Genomic DNA, 7,158 nt, shown 5'->3' on the forward strand with positions numbered 1-7,158 from the left:
CTCCACAGGAAGCTCTCTGATGAGTTCAGATGATTAAAAGATATATGAAAAATGATTGGAGGGCCCTGGAATTGAAAAATAATGGAAAACTAGTTGGGAATAAATAAAGGTTTCTAAAAAAACTATCAAGAACAGAAAAAAGACCTGTTTTTTTAAAAAAAAAAAAACTTGTTTACATAAGAATATATTTTTAAAGTGAAATATGATTTCAATAAATATCTTCCAATTCTAAAAACAAATGCTGAACACTTTGGCATAGGTCTGGCCCTTCACCTTAATTTAAATGTATTTGTGTGGAGGGTATATCAATACAGTTATAATTTTAGTTATCTCTGCCCTCCTTATAGATGAGTCATAATTAAAGTTACTGGAAGCATTTGGGTAAAGAAGTGAAGAGTATATCACAGCACTTTTTAACAAACAGGTACTGAGAGGAGACTTAGGGGAAAAGCAGACTTTTTCTTGGAACTTTCTTCACTGATTAAAGCAGTGGGTAGAACCAGTGGCTTCAGTTCCCATTATTTGCTCAGAGAGGTATATAGGGTCAATGGCCCATCATGATCCCTCCCTTTTCTGCTACACTTCATTCTGACTTCCCTCCTGCCTTCTTTTCTGTTATCCAAATGTCCTTTTGTAAGAGGTAGCATTTGAGCAGAGATTTGAGAGGATCTTGAAATTCCATGAGGCACAGGTGATGCTAATGGTACTACAAGCAAGAGGGGTAGGAAGTAGTTTAATTTCGTTGGAAGATAAAGTGTATGAGGTGAACTGACGGCTAAATCTAGAAAGCTAAGTTAGAATTAGAGTGCAAGTGGTCTTAAACACAAGAAGAAAAGTGAATTTGTTTTAACCAGGAGGCATTAGAGATCCACTGAAGTTTCTTGATCAGAATAGTGACATGGTCAGACCTATACTTTAGGAACAGTCATTTAGAAGGCATGAAGGATAGCTTGGAATGCACAGATGTTGGGTGCTAGGAGGCCTACTAAGAGATTACTATCAGAGTGCAAGGAAGAAATGATTAAGTAATGAAGGAAATGTTCAAGGTGAACTACAATGGTGGCCATATGAATGGAGAGGAGATAATTTTGAGAGATATTGAGGTGGTAAAACTGACAAAATCTAACAACTGAATGAAGATAGAATGAAAAGTGGAGGTCTATTCTAAAGCTGTCAATTTTAATAAATGAAAGGTTAATTGTATTCTCAACAGAAATAGAGAAGATAAGTTTTAAAAAAAGTTGATTTAAGGAGAAAGATAATGAGTTCCATCTTGGAAACATCAAGTGTGAGATGGGGATGGAGATGATGCTCAGGGAAGAAACAATGGCTGAATATACTAGTCTGAAAATCATCTACATAAAAATGATCCCCAGAGCCATGGAGGCTTGAAATAGAGATAGGTAAAGATAGAAGAGGAATAGTTTATAGTCCTGGTGTATACACATACTATACATAGGAGGAGAGTGGGTCATGGATCGTAATTCAGAAATGGGGCTGATAAGTAGAAAGAAGACAGGTAGGATAAGAACGTCAAGGACATAGCTGTGCCACAAAAATCCAATGAGTACAGGAAGGACAGGAATTATGATGAAAAAAGAGGAATAAATGGGAGGTATTAAAAACCTAGGTTATGGCTGTCCCTTGTTTGGTTGAGGTGAAATGGAAGCAAGAATTCTGGTGATCAAAGAGGTTGATGAATTGGGAAACGAGTATTTGGAGCTTCATTGGCATGGAATGTGAAATTCAGTCTAAAATCTAGGGTTAAGGTAGAGAGGAACACAGCGATCCAGGTTCAAAATTACTTGACAAAAGATAAAAGTATGATCTAGGGGCTATTAAAAAATTTACCTCAGGATATAGAGATTTTTTTTAAAAAAATCTGGTTGGAGTGAATTTTGACTGAAGAAAGGCTACAGAAAAATGGTATCAGGGGCAGGATCTGGAGGATCAGGATCCCTCTTCCTCTGGATCCAATTTATCAGGAGGCATAAAATAAAGTGAATCCAGTCCAGGAGAGGGTGGCCACAATTCAGTGACTTCTGAGATGAACCAGTTTTCCATGACAGCAAGAAGATGGAAGGCATGTGAGAAGAGGAAACCTCACCAAAACTGACCTCTCTACATCTGCATTTGATCCCCTCTTCCCCTGTCCCCTCCAGGTGTTTGATTTTATTTATCCAATATCTCTTCCAAATTTCACTCTCCCTTTATCTTCTGGCTCCTTTTATGCTAGCACCAAACCTGTCCAAACTCCACCTACATACCCTATACCTTTAGCAGCTCATTCAGCAGGTTTGTCCCAATTCACTGTTTCTTCCACTGCATTTGAAAAGATTTATTATGTCTTACAATATCATCTCATTTTTTTAAAAAAGCATCTTTCCTACATTTCATATGTAAAATTTCTTTCAATATTTCTCTTGGACAATGATCTGTAGCTAATCTTCCTTCAGGCTCACATAACAAAATCCACACATGCCCTTCTGATCTTTTCCCTCTGCTTCTTTTCTTATTTTTACATACCCTGCATATTTAAAAGAACAGCAGCTGCAGATACCAACAATATACTCATTTCCCCCCACAGCTCTCTCTTTAATAAAAAATGCCCAACATATTATTTTTCAAAGGATATGCATATCTTCCAGTCCAACTTCATGTAATGTTTTGTTTTTTTTTTTTAAAGTAGAATATTTCCATTTAAATCTCCCACAGACAGACTTTCTGGCACTGAAGAAGAAATACATGGTCAGGGAGAAGTTTATAACGTAACATTTACTTGCACTGATATCTTCTGCTATAACATCAGTGTCTTGATATTTAATGGTGGTAATTTTAAAGTAGATGTTTCCATAAAGGTTATCAGTCTTCTGTAACAAAGATAAGGAAACAAAAAAAATTCCTTATCTAGATTCTAGTCTTAAGCATCTTTTTATAGTCAATAAATACATTTTCTTTTGTTGAGCTTATTTCACCTCCTAGGCTTTTTTTAATTTAAGAGTTTTTTGTGTCTTCAGTGTTCTTTGATATCTTAGTGCACTACATATGATCCTTCAGGCACATAGAGGCACTCTGAAGTATAAGTAGTTCAAATGAGATTATGTATTACTTTAAGCCTACCAAAAAGCAGAGAGTCACTGTAATATTTATCCAGGGATGGAGTGTAAGGTCTTCGATGTCCACCAGGTGGTGAGGTGGGTGCTCTCCTCGACACACTCATCTAGGTCCTGTCTGGTTCTTAAGTAGGAATAGTTTTGTTTTTTGGTTTTTTTTTTTTTTTGTTTTATTTTGTTTTTTGTTAAGGATTTAATGTATCTCCTGACCACTAGAGGATGCTCAGTTTGCAATTGCTCAGCCTATTCAACACTAAGCAATTAAACTGGTGGGATTCAGACTTAGTTTAGGTGATCAAATACATACACATGTATGTGTGTAAGATAGACAGACAGATAGATGATAGACAGACAGATGGATGGACAGATGGATGGACAGATGGATGGATGGATAGGAAATATATGACTCTACAGGCTTCACCCTCTGTCTGGCATTTTCTCTGGTCACAATCCCTTGTATCCATAAAAGTTATCTCATATATTCAACATATTGTGTCCACATGGAGAAAATAAGAAGGTGGGAAGTCAAGCACTCTTATATGGAAGCATTTTCTTCTAGCTGGAGTAAAAATCTTTCTCTTACATGTACTTTCAATTTTTTAGGTATGAGTGGGAAAAATACCTAAAATACATGTGCCTGTAGATTGTGGGGAAAGAATAGGCAGAGGATGTGTGTGTATGGAATCCAGTTCCAGGAACATGAAAAATATCAGAGGAAGTCAGGAAAAGAGTAGTGATTTTTTTTAAGAAAAGAAGTCTTTCCCCTTCAGTTCATTAGCCTAATACAATTCACAGTAACTGTCAATCTCAAGACTCTGAATCAGTCTGAATGACCTCTGCTGTACAGGTCCCTTAGAGGATTTGTAGGATGGTAGCCTAATACTCATCCCCATGACAATGAGAAAACCTGGCCCAAATGGCAGCCACAGATCACAGCAAATTCCTGCTTTGCAACTGTGAAGTCAAAATCTACAAAATAGTGGCCACTCAGCCACATAGTACACAGCAAGGGCAAATCTCAAAGGTAAGGAAACAAAAGAAGAGTCATAGAATCCTGAATTCTATCATACATATCACCCACACTTTCTACGTGCCTAGTGGGTTCTCAGCATCATACAGCTTGACTCACTTCTCTTTGTCTTAGAAAGGATCAGGGCAGTGTCATTTCCAGTGGTATATTATGAATCCATTTCCCTGTATGGGAATTTTTAAATACGACTGTGCTGGAGAGACATCTGCTATGTTGATATGCTACTACCATTTCTTAATTTATCCCCTCACCTTGCCTTAGCATCAGCAAATCTTCCTTCATTTCAAAGAAAAACTATTAAGCAAAATCAGCTGAAACATTGAAGCAACAACCATATCTGACAGTGTGTGTAATATCCTACACCTGTATCCTTCATCTCTCTAAGGAACGGAGATCTCCTCTCCTCTGGAAGTTGATCCTTGTGATTATAGAGCATTCAGATACTTTCCAGTGTTCTTTTCATTTCTGTTATTACAGTCATTTCATAGACTTTCTGGTGCTGCTTACTTCTCTCCCCTATGTGTGATGAGTAAATTTTCTAACAGAGTTCTAGTCCGAAAAGCATGATCAAATCTTCCTGATAGATTGTTTAAATCATGTAGAAATATTCCCCATTTTTCTTTCAGTCACATATAGGGACTCAATGGGAGTTCTTTGGGCCATCAGCACTGGAGATTGGCATTGTATGAGGACATAGAGTCTTGTGCTTGGATATGGAGCTAGAGGAGACAGTGACTCAGGTGATGCTGAGCCTGAACTGGATTCTTATAAGAAAAAAACAACATAAATAACGCTCCTCTTGTGATCCATTCTGATTATTTTCTTTCTGGCTGTAAGGAAGGGAAAAACCACTATGAATTACTTGTATGAGAATGGCATGTTCCTCTACTCTACTACCATGAGTCAATGATTGCCACCTCTGGTTCTTTTCTGTTTACCTTTTCCTAATTTTAGAAGAATGTGGATCCAGAAATGGAATTTGCCTGGTTCTGATTATTTGATCTTTGAAAGGTTAGAAGAACCATCAGAGGTTCCCCCAACCACCCAACCACCCAACCACCCTTGGCAAACAGAGTTAGTCATATAACCCACTGATGATGGCAGTAGGCTACATTGGAGGTGGTAACAGAGCACAGTTATAGAGGAATTACCTTAAGATGGAAGTGGAAAGTCAGTCTTCAGAGTGTGACAGAAATTTCAGGGATATAATGTAGAGACATGCCAGCTTTAGAATCTAGAAAGACTCTGATCTGTAGACCCTGGCAGAGTTACGGCCAAGGAAAGCACTGCATAAAGAGAACACAGAACTCTTTAGGCCTGGAATTCAGATGTACCTCTTGTCCCAATGTCCCTCCTATTTTTAATCACCTTAATGTATGTGCAGACAATGGAAATGCTGAGTCCAAGGGTATGGGAAGCATAGTGACTTTGTGAAAAAGAGTTTTATAAAGTCAAATACTGAATTAGTTTGGTGGATGGATTAAATCAAATGAGATCACTATCTCATCCCTAAGGATAGGCCCCTTGTCCAAGTGCTGAAATAGGGGTCTCCACCTCAGGCTGGGGCCTTTCCCTAGATCTTGTTACATTGTGTGTCCCAGTGGACTCTGTGGGCTGACTAGTCACGCCTCTTTCTCACTAAGTGACTGTCTCATTTTCTTTTTCTGTTCATACATTTTCTGCCATGAAGTCCTTTGCATGCATAGCTAATCTAACACAATTCCTAATTAATAACAGGCAGCAAATTGCTCCTGCCAACCACGGGCACCTTCATGACATTTCGCGTGACCCATAACTGAGTCAGTGGTATCCCATGTCTCACAAATATCACTGGAAGAACACCTAAAGCCTCTGAAACAGGCCAAGTACACTTTGGAAGCAACTGAGGAGGGTTCTGGAAAAATTCAACTTAAAAGAACATTTTCTTCTGCCTGCAAGTTTATATAAAGAAGTAGCCTTTGTCTCATCAGTGACTGAAAAATACTTTTTTTGTCTACCAGCAACAGCTATTTATTTCTTAAATGCATGTGATGCAAGTTAGCAAATAGAATTTTGAAAAATAGAGGCTTAAGTTACAGTAGCTTACAAAGGTGGCTGTCTTCTAAGAATTCAGGTTGTGAATGATTCTAGTTCAATATCAGTCAGACATTCTCAGAGCCTAGCACAGTGTCCAGTACATTATACGAGATTAGTAAATATCTGTTGATACATTGATTCACAAAGAAGCTATAGTTGGAAGAAAGCACACTTGATTAATTCTCAGACTTTTGGGGTTGGATCCCTCCTTCTGCAGGCACTGGGATCCACCAATTGCTTTCTTCTCTGGGGTTCAGTTTCATGCTCATTTCAGTTTCATGCTCACTGAAATGTAAAATACTGACAAAAATGCTAGACAACATTATTGTGAACCCTTGAAAGGTGGTTAGAAATGGAGGCTGATGATGCTCAGGCAAAAGGAGAGGTGTGTGTCCTTATCTACTGATTCCAATTCTTCATCTTTTCTTCATTGCATGGAAGCAAATGAAGCATTTTTACTCATATAAACTTGGTAATTCTGTGAATCTCTGGGCTTTGCTTTACTCCCCACCCTCCCTCTTTACCAGAGAGTATAATTCTAGAATAAACCATGATTTTGCAATTATTCCCCTGCCAAACTTTGGTAAATCAAAGCATCATATAACCTTGAGTTCTTTTCCCCCCTCAGTCTAGCCCACAGAAATACACACAATTACGGACAATCTGAAGATGCCGAAAAAGAAAATAAATCATGAAGGATTTCAGTTCAGGGCACAGATTTGTTTACCCATTTCCAGCCAATATCCTGATATATTATCTCTTGAATGCCACTGTGAGAGTTTCATAAATAAGGGCCATTTTAATTTAATTTAATGACCTCAGAAGCCACAAAGTCAAACTGAACCCAGAGAGGATTAGGGAACCATATGTGTTCACAAGGATATTGAGGAGAAAAGTCATCATTTGAACTCTGGGCCTGAGGCTCTCAACCCTAAATAC

This window comes from Notamacropus eugenii, chromosome 7, assembly GCF_028372415.1.
Source record: "Notamacropus eugenii isolate mMacEug1 chromosome 7, mMacEug1.pri_v2, whole genome shotgun sequence".
Taxonomy (NCBI): domain Eukaryota; kingdom Metazoa; phylum Chordata; class Mammalia; order Diprotodontia; family Macropodidae; genus Notamacropus; species Notamacropus eugenii.